The sequence below is a fragment of the Ursus arctos genome, unplaced genomic scaffold, assembly GCF_023065955.2.
Source record: "Ursus arctos isolate Adak ecotype North America unplaced genomic scaffold, UrsArc2.0 scaffold_3, whole genome shotgun sequence".
Lineage (NCBI taxonomy): Eukaryota > Metazoa > Chordata > Mammalia > Carnivora > Ursidae > Ursus > Ursus arctos.
Window position 1 is genome coordinate 31,790,186 of NW_026622985.1, and position 21,181 is coordinate 31,811,366.

The window sequence follows — 21,181 nt, forward strand, 5'->3', positions numbered from 1 at the left end:
TAAAATATGCAACTTGATAGAAGAGCATTAGGAAATACTTGTGGCAACATGGATTTTGATAAGCTGAATGTTGTCCAAGGTCTTAGGTTTCCCAGTGCATTCATCCTTCTCAGTAGTAAGATTGCACCGAATTGTGCCGTTGTTAGCTTAAAGGACAACACAGGAGATAAACAAGGCCCAGATTAAGAGGCACCTCTTCCTAGTGTGCTGTCATCCCACCCATCTTTTTCTAGGCAAACCCAATGAATTTTTAAAACTCTTTAGCGGTAAGTCCTTGAAGGGTCACTCCATCCAGAGATATTTTACAGTTAATATGCCACTCCTAAAGATTGGCAACTCTTTTTTGTTTTAAGATGTTATTTGTTTATTTATGTATTCGACAGAGAGAGAGAGCACAGGCAGGAGGAGTGGGAGAGGGAGAAGCAGGCTCCCCTCTGAGCAGGGAAACCAATTCGGGGCTCGATCCCAGGGCCCAAGCTGGAGGCAGACCACTTAACCGACTGAGCCATCCAGGCATCCCAAGATTGGAAACTCTTAAGTTCCTCAAAATTAATCTGCAACAGTGGAATTTTAGGTATTATTTGCGTTAGAAGAAAGATTCTTTGAAGCCTGAGTTTCTCCTGGAAACTCGCAAATCAGAACATGTGAACCTATCCAATTTTAGTGCATTTTAGGCTAAAGCCTAGTCAAAGCATATGAAAATTTGTTGAGACTTCTTTATGGAAAAATATTTTTTAAAAGATAATTTGAAGATCACTTTATGAAATGTTCTGTTTTGCGAAGTACTTTGTGATATGCAAAATAGTTCTTGTTTTAGAGCTGCACTGGGAGGCATGTATAAGTACCAATTATTTTAAAGTGAAAGACTATATGGAAAATTTTTCCCAACCTTCAAATTCTCTGGAGCTACCTGGCTATAGTTTAATTTTTGTGCAACAATTGTGACATCTAGTGGTTAAACTAAGTAATTCCACTGAATGGTTTCACATGCTATTATTTTCCTTAGTTAAATTCATTTAATATGGGATCTTGCCATTCATACAATACTGTAACAAATATCTTTGCATTCTTAATCATAAGGGACAAAGACCAAGTAGCAGAATTCCTGAGTGAAAGGATGTGTGTATTTAGAATGTTAATATTGTTAATTTACCGTTCAAAGAAGTGTGCACCAATTTATACTTCCAAAGTTCTTCTCATCATCCCAACAATGTATATTACCAAACATGTTCATTTTTGTTTTATTTTTAACTTCTATATAAATGGGGCAGTTCATCCTCTTATGGCTTTTTTTTTTCTTTTTCTTTCTTCTGGTTTGGTTTTTTTTTTTTTTTTTTTTTTGGTTTGGCCACTTGCATTTCTTTATCAGTGAGGTGCCAATCCACATCTTTATCCCATTTTTAGAAATTTACTAATTCTTCAGCGTGTTTTCTGTATGTGCGCGTGCACGCATGTGTGTGTATCCGTGTGTGTAAAAGGTTTTTGTGTATTGAGGAAGTTAGTCATTTATCTGTCATTTGCATTGAAAACATTTTTCCGTTATGTCATTTATTGTTTATACTTTATGATTGTTTTCTACTTTGCAACATTTTAAATTTTTATGTAGTCAGATGTAACAATTTTTCCTTTTATAATTTTAATTTTATGTCATATTTAAAATGGGATATTGGCAAGTTAAGCAGAATTTTGCTTTTGTCTCTATACAATTCTCTACTACTTGAACATATTACTATGAATGTGAATTATGTTATAAAAATTATTGTAAGGGAATATTTAATACCATGGTCAGATAATTAGGATGTATACTTAGTTGAAAAAACAAATTGTAAAATAATAAGTAAAATATGATCCCACTTTAGAAAATAAAAGAATGTCTATGCAAACAAAAAAGATGATGGAAATGCACCTAAATGTTAATGATCTTGGAGTTGAAGGATTTGGGTAACTTTTATTGTTTTCTTTTGTATTAATTTTTATTTTTTAATCACTCTACAATGCACATATATTACTTTATAATTATAAAAAGTAAAAAAATCAGAATTACTGTATATCGACCTCTGTACAGTACTTTAAATATGATTTCATATAGCTTATGTTTTATTCATCCAAAGGCCTAGCACTGCCCTTCTCTCTATTCCCCACTCTGCTGACCTATTGCATTCTTAAAAAGTTTGATTCATCAGACATTCCTTATAAAATAAGATGATATACTCCATTAATACCTTTAAAAGGAGAAATTTCTGGTTCATGGAGCCAGAAGATAATTGGATACAAAAATATCTGACATGAAGGTTATTTCTCCCACCAAATATCAGTCATGCAAGACCCTGAATCCTTGGATTTCTCCTCCATACTTGACCGATTTCATCTACATCTTATGTGGAATAAATAGCGAATACTTCTGTTGTTCTTTGAATTACTTAAAAATGATTTATATAATTATACTCACCCTGTTCCAGAAATAATTTAAAGTATTAATAACAACTCACAAAGTTTAAAGATAACTAAAATGTAGCCAGATAACGCAAAATGTAAAATAAACTAGCAAAGACATCAGAACAAAGAAAATAAGAGATGAAGAGTGATAAGATGAAATCTAGCCCTTAAGGATCAGCGCTCTTCCTGAGGGTGCAATTAACTTTTCTAAGCAGCTCCCTCACCACCCCCCACCTCCCACAAAAGAGACCAGAGTTTGAAAAGGTCACATTGTCCTGAGATTGAGGCCAGAGGGAAATTACTCAGGTGCGGGAGGTTTACCTGTGACAATAGCGTATACTGGGGCTTCCTGTGGGTCAGGAACAAAGCTAAACTCTTTAAATCCTGGTTCTGTTTAATCTTCACAATAACCCCATTGTTAGTGGGGAACATTTATTCCTGCTTCCCATGTTTCCACTTGATTCCCTTGGAGGGAAACACGTGGGAGTAGTTCTTTGGGCTTCTCAAATCTGCCCCCTTAGTAACTTCCTCCTCTGGACAAGTTTGGGAGAATAGGTGAGTTTGAGAGAAGGAAGGGCAGCTGCAGCTCCTTCCCCGGGGAAGGCTTGTTCTCCTGATTGGGAAGGTGGGGAGTTTCTCTGGCCCCCTGCATACTAAACTTGCTCTGGAGAGCTCTGCCCCTGTACTTCTGGGGTTCAGCTTTGTCAGTAACAAATGTGACACTGTCCACAACCCCTTATCTGAAACTCCTGGGACCAGGTGGGTGAGTTTCAAACTTAGAAATTTTCAGATTTTAGAAAGGTTATATGGTTCATTTACAGTTTCTGGGACAATTCTCCATTATCAAACATTATTATTTCTGCACTAAAAGATATGAATATTCACACAGACTGGGATAAATTAAGACCATATCACATCAATTCAGATCAGATTTTTCTGTCAAATGAGTTCAGATGACATTGGATTTTTCTGCCAAATGAGTTATGAAAACACTCTTGACTTTTAGAACTGTTTGGATTTTGAATTGTAAATAAGAGATTGCTTGGCTGTGTTTTGGTCTCCAACTGTGACTTTTATGTCTACTTTCTTAGTTGGTTCTTGGCCTGGAGAGTGGAGGACAGCAGAGGTAGATATACCAGGAAGTTAGTAAAGTTTCTAGACTCCTTCTGTGGCCTCATACTTACTTTGTATTTAAAACGTCAAATTCTTGTGCTTAAAGAGGTTCTTCAAAAATATAAGCTTCAGGCCCCACAAAACCTAGGTTCAACTATGGAGAGAGGTATGATTGTCTTCCCTAAAAACCCAATAGTCTAAAGGTAGGTACCATTAACATCCCCATTTTACTAAGAAAGAGACTGAAGCAGAGAGGTTAAATTATTTGGCATCCAATTGTAAATGGCAAAATCTGGATTCAAACCCAATAACTACTGAGTTATTGTTTTTAACCATTGCTTTTCTACATCTGTGGACAAAAATAAGAAAATAGCTGACATTCTTTTCCCAATTAAATTTCAGAGGTTAGCCTTTATCCCAACAAAAATAACCTCAGGCATCTTAATTTCTATCAAATGTCTTAGTCTGATAAGAGAAAAATAAAATTCTTCAAATGAAGTTCTCTAGTAACTCAGGAAAAAAGCACTACAATAACAAACACTTCAGTATATTTTCTTCCAAAGATAATCCACAGGATTATGTCCTGTCTGCAAATTATCATTTTCCTGATAGTGAGCCTTTAATGTTAGGCAGAGTCTACTCCTTTTCTCCAAAATGTGATTGTATTTGCACTTCCCAACAACTATATTTGGTTTTTCATGAAATTCAATACAGAAATTAGTGAAAACTGTGTACACAGAATCCTCTAACATTTCTATAACAGTAAACAGTTTTGTATATATATGACCTCATTTCTGTGCATAACAAGCCAGGGAGAAAGGGAAACTGAATACCCACATTTTACAAATGAAGACAAGAGGAAATAACTTCTCCAAGTTCACCAAGTAGTGGTAAAATTGGCACCAAGACTCAGGACATTTCTTCTCCCCCTTGTCCAGGGCCAGTATTACCACCTCTGTCTTATAAAAGCTTGAGGGAGAAGTTTCTCCATAAGCGGAAATTTAGAAGGATGTTTATTTAAAGAACGTTGACTCTGGTCATATAGGTTCCGAGTTGTCTCATGCATAACTTCATCTGCTGGCTAATTGCTAACTTCACGTTTCTAAGAACAACAAACCCCACACATTCAGACTGATTTTTATTTCATTCTCAAATTTTCCACTTGGCATAAGAGAACAATAAGGAAAATATTGTCACAGTTACAATAGTATTTTAAACTTTTTGTTATGAAATATAAAGTTATAGAGAATGATGATCTTTTAAAGAGGCTAATAATAACGCACCTACGATACGCCTTAACGATTTGCCATGTTTGCTTCAGATATTTTCTCAAGCAATAAAGTCCCAGTGTTTTCAGAATCCCATTCTTTTCTTGCACTACCCAGAGGTAAAACCAGAAAACTAAATTTTGTATATTAATCCATGAATATTTTTATAGTGCTTTTGCATTTACATGTTTTAAATACAAGATTTTTTTGGTATTTATATAAAAAGGTAAATTGTATCATTTATATAAATATCTTGTATCTACCATTCTGCAATTTGTTTTTTTACACTCAGTGTTGTTTTGGGATTTATGTTGATTTGAAAGCGAACACATTTATGCCTTTAGTTTTTGTAATATTGGGGATGGGATCTTCATTTCAATTATGTTTCTAATTGGTCATAACTGTTATATGAGAACACTGTTGGTTTGGGATCAAGGTAACTTTGTGAACTCGTTTATTAGTTTTAATAGCTTGTAGATTCTCTTGGATTTTCCATGTGGACAATCTTCTGAAAATAAGCACAGGCAAGCATTTTTAAATGATCTTATTTCTCACTGTGACCTGCTACTTTACAGAATAAAGAGCTCCCAGGATACTGGATTTCTAAAATAAAATCGTTCTCCAGTATCTACAAGCATATGTTCAAATGCAGATATTCAGGAAATGACTTGTTTCCCTCATCCTGCATGTTTTTCAAAAGATGTAGTTACAACCTCTTTTCTTGCTGTGTTACCCTAAGACTTTGTTCTCAGAGGATTGCTTGGTGTGACTTCAAATGGAGCACCAGCATGCTCAAGAACTGGAAGCAAATAGGTCACTTTTATTTCAAGAAGAGCATATTTTCCCACTTAACATTATCGGTGATTTTATAGAACAGTGGACTTTTGGAGAAATAGTCTTTAGATTTAAGAAGTTCCTAATCAGATTTCTCTGTAAATTAAACAAAGGTGTTCTCTTTTTGTTTTTTAATAAAACAAGTTGGAGATGAGATGTGAATTCAACATCATCTGTTCCCATTGAGAAGAAAAGTTAGAGTCAGATAATGAAAATCAAGGTCAAAGGCCCATTATCTTTGTGGCCATTTATTCTGACCACCTATCAGTACTGGGCAGAACGACCAGTAGTCTTAATAAAGCAAGTCTCCTGGGAAAGCATACTCTGGTTTCCATGTGAACTGGGAGCCAGAGCTTTAACTGTATGTCTTTTCTCATTATTTTGAACAGACATCATTAAAGGACATTTTTCCAAAACTCTGCTCAATAGAAGACATTATCAAATAAACTCTATGTGTCAATTAGGCCTCTTTGGATGCAAACAATAGGAATTGACTAACTTAAGCAAAAAGTTATTGGAAATATTCTAGGTAGCTCAGAGAGTCAAAGGGAATGTCGATGAAGGGAAAGGGATGAAGGCAGTTCTGGGAATCTAGGCAACTAGGAATGAGTGGATAGTCTCTGCAGAGAACTGCCACTTGTCAGCTCTACACATACTCCTGTCTGTGTTACCCCACTCAAGATTCAGACTCCTGGAAGAGAGAGACTGATTTGCCTGACTCATGCTGTGTGGCCCCTCCTTGGTGTGTATTATTGGTGGACTGAAGAAGGGTGGCAGGGAGGGCACCTTCATTTCCATGTCTTTCCAGGAAATCAAGGTTTTCTTACCCAAGTAAAGGGGAGAATTGCTGTACAGGAGGACACAATAGATATTCGCTTCATTCCTCTCCACATGCTTTTATCAAAGCCCAGTGCAATAGTTAACTGCCAGAGCCTCTTGCTAGTGGCACTAAAGAGGTCTCCAACCCCAGAAGGAGATAACGCCTCTGAAAGTGGTCCTGAGAATGTGGCAGGGAGCCTCCATCAAGTCCACTGAGGACAGCAGGCTGCCAGCATGGACCTGAGTCCTCTTGAAGAAAGTAGCCTTATCACACACATGAAAAATGGGCCTAAGCCTTTTAAATATTTTTATTTATTTATTTTAAAGAGAGAGCGGGTGGGGCGCCTGGGTGGCTCAGTCATTAAGCATCTGCTTTTGGCTCAGGGCATGATCCCAGGGTTCTGGGATCAGCCCCGCATCAGGCTCCCTGCTCAACGGGAGGCCTGCTTCTTCCTCTCCCACTCCCCCTGCTAGTGTTCCCTCTCTCCCTGGCTGTCTCTCTCTCTCTGTCAAATAAATAAATAAAATTAAATTAAATTAAATTAAAAAAAAGACTATTATTAGAGCAGTTAGCTTTGATGCCTCGGCTCCTCTACATAGCCACGGAGTTTCTCCTGAAAACATCTCTCCCATCGGCTTTGTTTGCTTCTGTTGCTGCTCCCCTTGCCTTTGCCTATAAAGCAGGTAAATGTGCAGACTCCAAAGTGGACTGTGTCAGTTCAAATCCTAAACCTTCTACCTACTTTCTGGTGACCCTCTATCCTGGCTAATGTGAGTGACCGTTGTTGCTAACAGCTAATCACTTATAGCTCTCCAGTCTTTCCTCCTTCTTTGTAAGATTTATTAAGATACCCAATCATAGTATTACTCACTTTTCCTGAGAGCATCCAATCCAGAGGAAAGTCTCACTTCTTTAAGCCCTTCCCCAAACACAAGGCCAAATCCTTTAACGTCTCCTTTCAAACACCCTCTTACTGAGATACCCACATTTTCCCATGTTGTGCATCTTCCTGCTCTGCTCTAAGAAATACACCCAGTGTGTTCAACTTCAGTTGTGTTCCTGGTGGTCTTTAGTTGGAGGGTATTGACACAATCATGGGTTTTGAAATTTCAGTGACCTGGTTTAGCATTCTGGCTCCATTAACCAGCTGTATAAACTCACAGGTCTCTTAATCTCTCTGTACCTCAGTCTCCGCATCTGTAAAATGGAGGTAATAATAGCGCTTTTCCATCTGAACTCTTACGAGTATTAACATGCAAAGAGCTTAGCACAGTGCCTGACATATAAGTTATCAGTAAGTATTCGCTATTATTGGCTAAGCAATAGTAGAATTTTCTTATTTTAACAGACATACTAATTCCAAGATTTGCATTTGCTTTGGTCCTTTGATTTGCATTTGATTTTGTTCTTTGATTGGTGGAATTATCCTTGATTTTATTCCATGATTCTTGCCAAATCATATAAATTTGAATTCCAGTGTATGTGGGTGAATGTGTGTGTGCATGCATTTGCTGAAAGGATAAAAGGAGGGCCTAACACTTACTGAACATTACATACCAGACGCTTTGCTGGGGTTATTTATTTTTTGTAACAAACAAAAGCTAAGGGGATTTTCGTGAAAAACTTTTTGAAGCTAGATGCACAATTTTCCAGCAGAGCTGCAAACAGTTCTGCTGGAAAAAGGGGCCACTTAGCCATCCTCCTGAGGAGTTTGAGTCTGATTTAAGTCTGAAGCAAGGATTTAGATTTAATTTTCCTGCAAGGGGTAGACAAATTCTCTGCCAAAGATGTGACCTTCAATTTTTTTCCCCCACAAAATGCCTTTCAGAGCCTGCAAAACAAAATTAACTCACATGAAAATGTAAATCAAGTTAGGATATGAAATCACATATGCTATTTACTGGCTCTGTAGAAGTTTGACAGCAGAGTTTAGGTTGCAACAAGCTTCAAGATATCCAAGAAGACCTTTCATTTCAGGGTCTTGAATGATTAAATGATTAAAACTGCTTTTTAATAATTAAACGTGCCATCTGTATAAGGTACGGTGTGACCTTTCACCCAGGTCTCTCAGGCTGTTCTAGAATTTCTGCAGTTGGCACATATGGTATCAGAAATCCATTGCTATTCTTCCTTTGAAATATTAGAGGAGCAGACTTAGAGCAGCTGTTTTTGTGCTGCCAGATTTCATTGAAATGTGGGTTTTAAAAGCCCTTGGCTTGTCATTTTGAGTTAGCTTACCTTAATCACAAATTTCACCATAATATAATTCAACTGATGCCTGAAACTCAATATAGTGGAACATTTGCTGAACAACGCACTTAACAACAATAACCAACCAGAATGTATGTTTTCCTTCAAAATGTCCCTTTCGGGGAACCTTTGTGGCTCAGTTGGTTAAGCGTCTGCCTTTGGCTCAGGTCATGATCCTGGGCTCCTGGGATTGAGCCCCAAGTCTGACTCCCTGCTCAGCTGGGAGCCTGCTTTTCCCTCTCCTGCTCCCAGTGCTTGTGCTCTCTCGCTCTGTCAAATAAATAAATAAAATATTTTTAAAAAACACCTTTCATGTTATATGTGCCCTCAAGAATGTCTAATAGATTATAAACAATCCTTTTCTATAACAACAAAATACAAGAAAACAGTCTCCACCGTGCTGTCTTTCCCCCGGTTGGCCATGTAAAAGGGAATATGACATTTGGAGAACTATCTGCTCTAACTATTGCAGTACTACTGAAAAATTGATGCAACCCAGTCATTAAGCCAACTGTAGTAATTGGATAGCAAGTGATGAGTACACTTGCATATTTGTCTCAAATGTCATTTCAGACAACTCCCACAGCTCAGAGATTGACAGATATAATGGTCAGAACAAAGGAATATTAATCACCATAAACATAATTTCTATGTGTTGGGGTTGGCTTTCATAGTGCTCACTAATTAATCCGTAGTATCCTGGAGACTTTTCATCTGCTGGCCTTCAAAAGGCTGTTTAGTTACTAAAGTTCAGCTTTGAAACTCCATTTGAATGCTGTAAGTACTGACTTTAGTGCTTCCTGTGGAAATAAACTCAATTCGTCACTTCCATTTAAAAGTGTGGATTTTTAAATCTAGAAGCAAAAACAAGGGAGCCTGGCTTATATTAAAATATGCTGCACATTTTATTTTTAAAAGCCAATCCATGGGAGAAACTCTCTTAGAATCTGCTATTTAAATTTATTGCTCACAGAAACTTGGGGATCAAGAAAAACTATAGTGCTTGCCTTATTGTATTCAGGAACCACAGGAAACTCACTGGGCATAAAGACATAAGATAAAATAGGCTACATTTGCCCTTTTTACCTACAGCAAGATTTTTAAGCCTGCAGACAGTATTCATTCATTCATTCATTCATTCATTTATTTTTAAAAAAATGTTTATATCTGAGTTCCTCCTATATATATATATATATAGGAGGAACTCAGTACCTATATATATATATATATATATATATATATATATATATGTACTGGCAAACTTACCACCATGGATGAGATATGTAAGAACTCAATCTGGGATGAATATAGAGAGCCAAATACATAAAATAAGTATCCGTAATACAAGGTGATTATACACACACACACACACACACACACACACACATAGGCACAGACACGTACACATGCGCACACAGATTTAGAAATCAAAGGAGAGGACATTTCATTTTCTGAAGGAAAGTTATCCTGGTATTTACCAGCTCACCTTCCAAATCCATTCTGCACCCTTCTTTTCCCTGCCCTGACCTCTACAGATGGCCTTACCCGAGTTTCTTTGTCCCTCTGGCTTTGGAAAGATAGATGGTAGAAGAGAGAGATCAGGGTATTCATTCCCTCTGCTCCCTCAGCCAAACTGTTTCCCCAACTTTATGACCGCAGCTCTTATCAGCCAGTCCCTCTCTAGTTCTCTCCAGATAGTGGCCTCTCTGGCCCCACTTTACCCCTTCAGTTCCAGGACTGGCAATAGCTTCTCTTTGGTGGTCATCCCTGGGTACTCCACCATCCTTTGTTCCTGTTATTCCTGCCCATGCCTCACTATTCCGTCCTCTAGTTGACTTCTCTTCATTTAACCCTCTTGCTGGAGTCTTGACTGACACAGAAAGAAGGAATACAGAAAGTCAAGAAAGATAATATGGAGGTTCCTTTACCTTTAAATGTTCCACACATATACTTTGGTAAACCTGAACAAAGTTACTATCCCAGCTAAAAGCATGTTTCTGTTGCCGCCAGCAGGTGGCATTAGCAATCATATCAGTCATTTAGGGCTGTGCATCGTTCTTTTTTTTGAGTCTGTTGGCTATTGTGATATTGTGATTTATAATAAGAAATATATATTTGGTCTTCATCCATATTTTTGGCTCAGAGCTCCCTAAAAACCTTGGAATTTCCTAAGTGAAGAGAGCAATAAAGTTGTCTTTTGTTATGTTAATGAAGTGACTTTTAGAAGGCACCTAGGGATGCGGCTGGTAGCCAGGAGAACCAACCCTGTGATTTGAGGGTTGGAACTGTGATTTCCGTTTCCCCCCACCCCTACCTCTAGGGAAGGAAGATGGGCTGGAGGTCGCAACAATCGGTAATGGGCAAAGTTTAATCACTCATGACTATGTCATGAAGCCGTTGTAAAAACTCAAAAGGACTGGGTTCAAAGAACTCCCAGGTTGGTGAACCTATGGAGATTTGGGGAGAGAGGCATGCCTGGGGAGGACATGGAAGCTCTTTGTTCTTTCTCCATACCATGCACTGTGCATCTCTTCCTTCTGGCTGTTCCTGAGTGACATCCCTAGTGGCCTAGTAAGTGTGTCTCTGAGATCTGTGAGCTGCTCTAGCAAATTAATCAAACTTAAGAGGGAGGTCATGGGAACCTCTAATTTATGGCAGGTTGGTCAGAAGCACAGGTGATAACCTGGGTTTGTGATTGGTAAGTGAAGTTTGTGGGGACAGTCTTGTAGGACTGAACCCTTAACCTGTGGAATCTGATGCTATCTCTGGGTAGATAGTGTCAGAATTGAGTTGAATTGTAAAAACCTAGCTGAGGTCCAGAGCATTGTTAGTTGGTGTTGGGGGACTACCCTCCTCCCACTACCTATACGTTGAAATTGGTGACCAAAACCTAAAAGAGCTATTTTTCTCTATTTTTAAATTGTTTTACAAACAATAATTCTATCTACCTGATAAATGCAAAAGCTGTGGAAGAGTTGAAAAAACTATTTTAATAGGCACACATTTGCTTTGGATAAAGGCAAGAGTAAAGATGATTTGGAAAAAATGCAAAGGAAAAAGAAAAGAACAAATTTTGCATGTGCACAAGAAATGAAATTCTTATGTACTGACAGACAATAATCCACAAAAGACTAGTGAAAGAGGCTAATGAAAAAAATGGTGTGTGTGTGTGTGTGTGTGTGTGTGACTAAAGGATCATAATTAATGCAATTAACGTCTGTTAACATTAGGAAAGGGCTAGAAATTTGTTCCAAAACTTAAAATGAGGAATAACTTTGAGACTTCTTTCCTGGGTGACTGGATGGATATTAATGCTGTGAATCAAATTCAGAAAACAGGAGGGAAGAACAAATTTCATAGAGAATTTCAGGGAACAAGAATTCCTGTCCCTTTCAAGGGCCCTTCTAGCTGGACTAGGAATCAAATTGACCTGAGAAAGATTAACAGGAGGAAATCAAATATAATAGTGTATGCCCACAGAATCCACGCAGACATGGACGTTCCAAAGACAGTCAGGCAAAATGAGGTATATATGTCATCCTTAACTAAGGAGAAGTGGGTAGGGTTCTGGGACTTCAGAGCAAAGGAATGCACTTCACAGAGTGATAAGATGAAGAGCAGATGTTTGGTAATTAGATGTTTGCTCTGCCATACAAATGGGTGACTCAGATAAAATTTATCTCTGCTATTAACCCTTATTCTGTAGTCTCAACTGTTCGTTTTTGCTTGTATTATCTCTTGCCTCCGGAGACCTATCTAGAAAAATGTCACTATGGCCAATGTCAGAGCAATTACTGCCTGTGCTCTCTTCTAGGATTTTTGTGGTTTCAGGTCTCACATTTAGGTCTCCAATCCATTTTAAGCTTATTTTTGTGTATGGTGTAAGAAAGTGGTCCAGTTTCATTCTTTTGCATGTAACTGTTCAGCTTTCCCAGCACCATTTGTTGAAGAGACTGTCTTTTTCCCATTGCATATTCTTGCCTCTTTTGTCAAAGATTAATTGACCATATAATCGTGGATTTGTTTCTAAGCTTTCTATTCTATTCCACTGATCTATGTGTCTGTTTTTGTCAGTATCATACTGTTTTGATCACTACAGCTTTGTAGTATAACTTGAAATCTGAAATTGTGATACCTCCAGCTTTGTTTTTCTTTTTCAAAATTGTTTTGGCTACTCTGGGTCTTTTGTGGTTCCATACAAATTTAAGATTATTTGTTCTAGTTCTGTGGGAAAATGCTATTGGTATTTTGATAGGGATTGCATTAAATCTGTAGATTGCTTTGGGTGTTATGGGCATTTTAACAATATTTGCTCTTCTAATCCATGAGCATGAGCTATCTTTCCATTTGTTTGTGTCACCTTCCAATTTCTTTCATCAATGTTTTATAGTTTTCAGAGTACAGGTCTTTCACCTCTCTGGTTAAGTTTATTCCTAAGTATTTTTTTCTTTTTTGGTACAACTGTAAATGGGATTGCTTTCCTAATTTCTTTCTGTTGTTTTATTATTAGTGTATAGAAATGCAATGGATTTCTATACATTGATTTTATATCCTGCAACTTCACTGAATTTATCAGGTCTAGTAGTTTTGGTGGAGTCTTTAGGGCTTTCTATATAGAGTATAATGTCATCTGCAAATAGTGAAAGATTTATTCCTTGCTTACCAGTTTGGATGCCATTTATTCCTTTTTGTTGTCTGATTGCTGTGGCTAGGACTTCCAGTACTGTGTTGAATAAAAGTGGTGAGAGTGGACATTCTAGTCTTGTTCCTGATCTTAGAGGGAATGCTCTCAGTTTTTCAGATTGAGTATGATATTCGCTGTGGGTTTTTCGTATATGGCCTTTATTATACTGAGGTACGGTCCCTCTAAACCTACTTTGTTGAGGGTTTTTATCATAAATGGATGTTGTACTTTGCCAGTGTTTTTTCTGCATCTATTGAAATGATCATATGGTTTTTATCCTTTTTCTTGTTGATGTGATGTATCACATTGATTGATTTGCAAATACTGAACCACCTTTGCATCCTGGGAATCAATTCCACTTGATCACGGTGCATGATTTTTAAAAATATATTGTTGGATTTGGTTTGCTAATATTTTGTTGAGGTTTTTTACATCTATGTTCATCAGAGATATTGGCTGTAGTTCTCTTTTTTTGTTGTGTCTTTGGCTTTGGTGTCTGCATGCCTTATAGAATGAATTTGTAAGTTTTTCTTCCTTTTCTATTTTTTGAAATAGTTGAGAAGAATAGGTATTAACTCTTCTTTAAATGTCTGGTGGAATTCCCCTATGAAGACATCTTGCCCTGGACTTTCGTTTGTTGGGAGTTTTTTGATTACTGATTAAATTTCATTGCTGGGAATAAGTCTGTTTATATTTTCTATTTCTTCCTAATTCAATTTTGGGAGGTTATATGTTTCTAGGAATTTATCCATTTCTTCCAGTTGTCCAATTTGTTGGCATATAATTTTTCATAATATTCTTTTGTAATCCCTCATATTTCTGGGGTGTCAGTTGTTATTTCTCCTCTTTCGTTTCTGAATTTGTCTGAGTTTTCTTCTTCTCCTTCTTCTTCTTCTTCTTCTTCTTCTTCTTTTAATGAATCTGACTAAAAGTTTATCAATTTTATTGATTTTTTCAAAGAACCAGCTCTTGGTTTCATTGACCTGTTCTATTTTTTTTTTCCCCTACTGGTTTTTCCCTCTGTCCCTCCCCCTGCTCATGCTTTCTCTCTCTCTAGCTTGCTCTCTCTCAAAAAAATGGATAAAATCTTTTTTAAAAAAAGATACATAGTAGTTAAGATGACAAAAAAGTAATGATAAAGAAAGAATTTTGAAAGCAGCTAGAGAAAATAAAGCAGTTGCATACAAGGGAAACCCCATAAGGCTACCTGCTGATTTTTCAGCAGAAATTTTGCAGGCCCGAAGAGAATGGCATGACATATTCAAAGTGCTGAAAGGAAAAAGATCTGCAGCCAAGAAAACTCTATCTAGCAAGTCTATCATTTAGAAATGAAGAGATAATGAGTTTCCCAGACAAACAAAAAATGAAGGAATTCATGACCACTATACCAGCCCTACATGACTCTTAGAGTGGAAAGCAAAGACCATAAGCAAGAGTAATAAAAAGTAGGAAACACAAAAGTAGTAAAAATAAGTGTATCTGTAAAAATCAGTCAAGGGACTCACAAAATAAAAGGATATAAAGTATGACATCGTATAACTAAAACATGAGGAGGAGAGGAGTAAAGAATAGGTTCAAACTTAAGCGACCATCGGTGGGCTCCTGGGTGGCACAGTCGTTAAGCATCTGCCTTCCACTCAGGGTGTGATCCCGGCGTTCTGGGATCGAGCCCCACATCAGGCTTCTCCACTAGGAGCCTGCTTCTTCCTCTCCCACTCCCCCTGCTTGTGTTCCCTCTCTCGCTGGCTATCTCTCTCTGTCAAATAAATAAATAAAATCTTAAAAAAAAAAAAAAAACTTAAGCGACCATCAACGTAACATAGACTGCTATATATAGAAGATGTTATATACAAACTAAATGGTAACCACAAAACCGGTTTATTTGTATGTAGAAATACAACTGATTTTTATATATTGATTTTGTGTCCTGCAACTTTACTGAATTCATTTATTAGTTCTAACAGCTTTTGGTGGAATCTTTAGGGTTTTCTATATATAATATCATGTCATCTACAAATATAAACAGTTTACTTCTTACTTTCTAATTTGGATGCCTTTTTTTCTTTCTTTGTTTCTTTGTTTCTTTCCTTCTTTCCTCCTTTTTTAAAAAGATTTTTAAAATTTATTTATTTGACAGAGAGAGAGCAAGTGAGAGAGAGAACATGAGCAGGGGAGGGGCAGAGAGAGAAGGAGAAGCAGACACCCTGCTGAGCAGGGAGCCCAATGTGGGGCCCTATCCCAGGACCATGACCTGAGCCAAAGGCAGACACCCAACCGACTGAATTACCCAGGTGCCTCTACTATGTGTCTTGATGTGGACCTCCTTGGGTTGATTTTGTTGGGAGAAAGACCATAAGTTTTGATTATGTAGAGATGAAATGTTTGTTTGCCATTGTTTTAAGATGTTGAATAGGTATTTTGATATATTTGACTGGAGTTTAGGGAAGAGGTCCAAGTTGGAGATATAAACTTATGAGTCAGCAGCACATGGATGAAGAGGAGAAGAGCAGAATTGTTGGAGCAATGTTGTTAGCGAGATGTGGAAGGTGAGATCTAGTGCCCTTGGGGCAGGTTTGGTTTTGAATAAGAGCATGAATAATTCCTCTATAGCAACAGGCAGAAAAGCAGAGAATGAGAGTGGAGGCACTGGGGTAAATGCGGAGGTAGAGTCTAGATTTCCTCTTGACTGGTTCCATTTTGTCTGAGATAGTAAACAAAGTCATCATCTAAGTTTGGTTTGAGAGGGTGATGAATAAGGGCAACTGCTATGTCAGGAGTGTGTGAGATTGTTGATTCCAAGTCAGCCAGACTTGGGGCTATGTCTCTGGGCAGATGGTACTCTCTGGGTGAGATGAAGCAATGAAACCTCATTCATAAGGTGCCAAGATACTGAGGTCAGTGCAAGGTTTTCAGGCATAATGGGTGGTAACATCACTTTCTCAACTCTCTGCCTGTGGTAGGATGTGGCAATTATCTGAACAGATTCAGGGATTCAGAGCTGGTGAGGTATACACTTGGACAAGGGGAGGCTTATAGTTAGGGACAGCAGAGTGACACTCTGAGGGAGAGAGTGTCCTGATCTCTTATGCTGTTCTGCCCTGAAAATTATGGGTTTTCTGTATCAGACAACAATCACAATCTTCTCTTCTTAATTTGGGACAATATTTTTAAAAGTTTCCCCTTATCTTTTATTGATTTGGATAAACATAATTTTTGTTCATTTTGTAGTATGTGTATATATGTATATATACCTATATGGAAATGCATATATGGATAGAAAGAGCAAGATAGCAAGCTTGATTTATGAACAAAGGAGCTTTATACATGGTATTTGTAGACTTATATATTTCCCTTCCTCATTGCAGATATTCAGATCAGCTCTAGGAAAGAGCGTAGGGACAGGGACCTTGCTTAAGAACAATAATCACATCTGTTATCATCATTTTCCTTCCTCTGAGGAATCTTAATATGTTGCTTTCAAGGAAGGAATGCTCCAGGGACATAAAAAAACATAAGTCAAACTGGCTTAAGCAAAAGGGGAATTACTGACTCAGATAATAGAACAAATTGACTCCAGGGTCTGTCTGATCTAGTATCCAGATGGATCAGCAGGATCCTGTTTGTTCTGAAATGACTCCATTCTCATGCTAGCTGTTCCCTTATGAGGTAGAGTCCTTTGAGAAGCAGATGCCAAGACAGAATTAGGCACGGTAATGATTTGGGTCTCCATGAATCAATGTCAACTCAGGTCCTGTGTATAAAAGTCCTCAAAATGTCAGGTACTCCTCTTTTTCCACTTTACAGCCACTCTGGTAAATAATTGTAGTGAATGGGGAAGGACTGGGAGAATCATTATAGTGTATTTTTGATGCAGTTGTTCATGGAGTCCTTTCTAGAACCTGGACACTTCTTCAGTCAATGAGTTCTGGATTTGAAAACTGGGTCAAGTTTGGAAGCTGAGCAAGGGATTGTGACTTTTTATTGAAGCTATACCCTCAGCCTCCTGCTCTTCCATTCCTGCCCTTTTCTGATTGTGGATGTTAAGCATCACCTTGCTTAATGCCCCTCTATTCTACCCCAAGGAATGGCATGTTCTTTGAACCATCTCCTATGATTCAAGACCCCATTCTCTGACCCTCTGACTTTGGCTGTTGTTTTGATTATTGTGACCTTCTGAATTCTTGTGTTTAAGTACCACCATTTGACCGTTATTACTTTGGGAGCTCCATCATTCCCATTGGCTATAAGCAAGCCCAGCTCCATGACTGCTTCTACTATCAGTCTTGGCCTGCATTGGAGAGCCATCACTAAACACTAATGCCCTCTTAGCAGCATGTTCCTAATGGCCTTGATGTTTTCTCTGGACCCTCTCCTGGAACATAATCATCTGGTGGTTTTTCTGGCCTCACATAATGCATCTAGTTCAGTAAGCCCAATTCTCTCAACCTTTCTATTCCTTCCTCTTCCTTCTGTGTAGGCAACTCAGGCATTACCACTTTCCTCCAGGTTGGCCCTCACTTTCTTCAGGCTTCTAAAAGTCACCGTACCAATGAATTTGCCCCATCCCCTGGGGTCTTGCTAGGATATTAAATCCCATGTCCTATGAAAGTACTCCCAAGTCGATGAAATCTTACTTACCCAGTTTAACTTTCCAGTGCCTTGATAAGCATCTTCAAAATTCAGTTATCAGTGGTACACATTGACTCCTGCCAATACAAGCGAATTATTTCATGAAATATAATTTTTTTCCTCTCTTATCAGACACAGTGTGTCTGTCTCTCATCTGGATTCTACTGAGTTTAACTCTAGTTATTGGCCTATCAGCCAGGAGAAGGGGTAGTAGGGACTCCCAGCATATGGGGAGTCCACCTCCACAAGCTCTGACATTTTAGGGGGACCTGCTGAGTCAACATCACATCCTTAGGAGGATCCATCTATTTACCAGGGCCATCAGGAATATGGTGGTAAAAAGAGAACTGCATCACTAAGAAGTTCAGTATCTCTCCTCCATAAACCAAAACTGACAGTAGAGACAGTTGTAGAACTGGGCTCATTACTACCCATGGAATTAATGAGGGTCCCAAAGTAATAGAAGCCAGGTGGTGGTACTTAAACACAGAAGCCATGTTTCAGCCAAGCTTTCCCAGCCAGAACTCTGGCCTTAGCATGAGACCTGCCTGGCTCAACACATAAATGTCTCTGAAACTCTGTCACTATCAGGTCCTCAGTCTGCTGCTTAGCTGTGTCCATTCCCACTATAGGGGATAAAGGCTACCAAAGAGATCCTCTGGCTTTCACACTTAGTCTCTAACTGCTAGTCAGTAGCCCTTGGTTTCTCATTACCACTCTGTAGGGCATCAGTACAACTCTATAACCAACCCATTCTGCTGTCCTTGTAGGCACCGCTCCACTATATCTTTCAAATGATTGAATCATTACACCTGCCAGGACATTCCTCTCCACCAGATCATTTTCCTTGATGGAAAATATTTTACCACCAGTGAATTTTTTAGCAATTCATCTGTCATCACTTTCCAGTGACTATTCATACTTCACATACTGCTCAAGATGGCATCATTTTTACCCATTGGATAGTAACTGAACCAGTTTCAAAGCTTTACCTTACCACTTGTTTTCTTCAAAACTTCTAGTAGTATTTGTGTTAATTTGTATCCTTCAAGGATCAGCTGCCAAGATATGATTAAAAGTGCACAAGTTTTACTGGGGAAACAGTTGGGAAAGATAACAGAAAGGAAGCTAGTGAAGGTAAAGAGAACCTTCAAACAGTGATACAGGGATGACACTTCTAAAGGTAAGGCGAAAGAATGAAGATTTGTTTGGAAGAATTTCAGCCTAGTTCTAAGAAAGGTAACTGGATTGATGGGGAGTCCTTAAGCCAAAATCTTCCATTAGAGGTGTTCTGGATTAGTGTTCTTACCACGTTTAGTCTTGGCTGAGAGCAGCCTATAGGAAGCGTGGCTTTGGCATGAACGTGATGGAACATCTGAGAGACAATAGCCGAGGCCGTCAGTCACTTAGGCTCTAAACAGGGCATTTTCACAGCCACACACTACATGGTTTCAAGATGGCTTTTAGCGGCTACGGGGATTAAATCCTTTCAAGTTTGAATCCAGAGAAAGATAAACATCTTTGTCCTAGCATTTCTAGCAAAAGCCCTGAGATTAACTTGGATTGGACCAGCGTGAGTCATGTGCCCACCTATCTACCTCATGGTGGCCTGGGAAATACCATGTTCTGATTTTTTTCAGGTCTAGTTTTCATGCTTCACTTGTAGGATAGGTTTTGGGGCCCCATTCATACTGTAAGAATTGAGCAGTGGTGAAGGGCAGATTGCCAAACAAAAACATGCACATAAAGAATATATGTATTTTTAATTTTAATTGCTGTTTCCAGGTTGCTTTCCATAGACATTATAACAATCCACAGTTCCATCAAAAAGAAAAAATGTACTTTTCTCCATATCTTCACCAGCAATATGTATTAACTTTGTTTTAATATTTCTGCCAGCCTGATGGATACAAAGTGCTAGCTCATTATTCCTTCAGTTTACAATTTCCTAGTACCAGCATATTTTGAAATATTTTTTCACACATTCATTGGCTACTTGGATATGCCTTTCTATGCGTAGTGTCTTTATATCTTTTGCCCATTTTCCCATTGTTTTTCTTCTTTTTTGTCCTTTTCTTGTCAGTTTATAAGAGTATTTTTCATATTATAGCTAATAACCCTCGGTTGGTCTGTCCTCTGCATTGCAGATAGCCAAGGAAAAAGCCTGAAACTCTGCTCATGGCTTGCCCATCTCCATCTTTATAATCAGTACTAGGTCATAGTCCTCAGGGTGCAATTTAGATCAATATGCCGGGCCTTGGGACAACTCCATCACTCATTTTTTGAAAAACAAAGCAAGTAGGGCCCAGTGAAGCACAAGTTTTCATGCCCCATACTTTCTCCCCACTCCCTCATGGGGAGAACATTCCTCAAATTTCAGTCATTCTGGAACCACCTTGGCAGTTTTGTTGTATCCTTTAAATTTTGTGCTACTATTTATATTTCTGAAACTTGACATTTTAACATAGATTTATTTTAAAAATTTATGTTGTTGCCATTATATCACTATACCCACTGGTTACAGCTTTCCAATACACATTAAAAATAAATTCACAGGGGTGCCTGAGGAGTGCATTGGGTTAAGTCGCCCACTATTGGTTTGGGCTCAGGCCTCTGCTCAGGTAGTGATCTCAGGGTCAAGATGAAGACCCATGTCTGGCTCCACACCTCAGCTCAGAGTCTGCTTAAGTTTCTCTCTCCCTCTCCCTCTGCCCCGCCCCCTTGCACTCTGTCTAAAATAAATAAATCTTTGAATAAATAAATTCACAACTATGAAAGTAAAAGATATCCATCTGCATACCGCTTAAAATACACCATACTTTGGGAAACTACATTAAAGCATGCCACAGGCCCATGGCAAAAAAATAAATCTTTTAAAAAATAAACAAGTAAATAGATAAATAAATCTGCAACTATGAAAGTAAAAGATATTCATCTTAAAATATAGCATACTTTGGGAAACTACATCAAAGCGTGCCAAAGGCCCACGGACCAGTCAAGGAGAAGATCAAGGATTTACAGAGCTGTCTGTTTCACTGCTATGTGCGGCACAGCAACTCCCATGGGGTGGGGTGGATGGTAGCTTTGTTTATATCTGAGGAAAACAGCACAGAAGGGTACAATGGCTTTCCATGCTTCTGAGTGGTG

At 38.3% G+C, this 21,181-nt stretch overlaps 1 protein-coding gene across 4 annotated transcripts in view; it reads left to right on the forward strand.

The window, feature by feature from the left end:
* CDK14 (cyclin dependent kinase 14) overlaps positions 1-21,181 on the forward strand; it is a 701,485-nt gene that overhangs the window by 18,860 nt on the left and 661,444 nt on the right. The gene's annotated exons all lie outside the window — the stretch shown is intronic.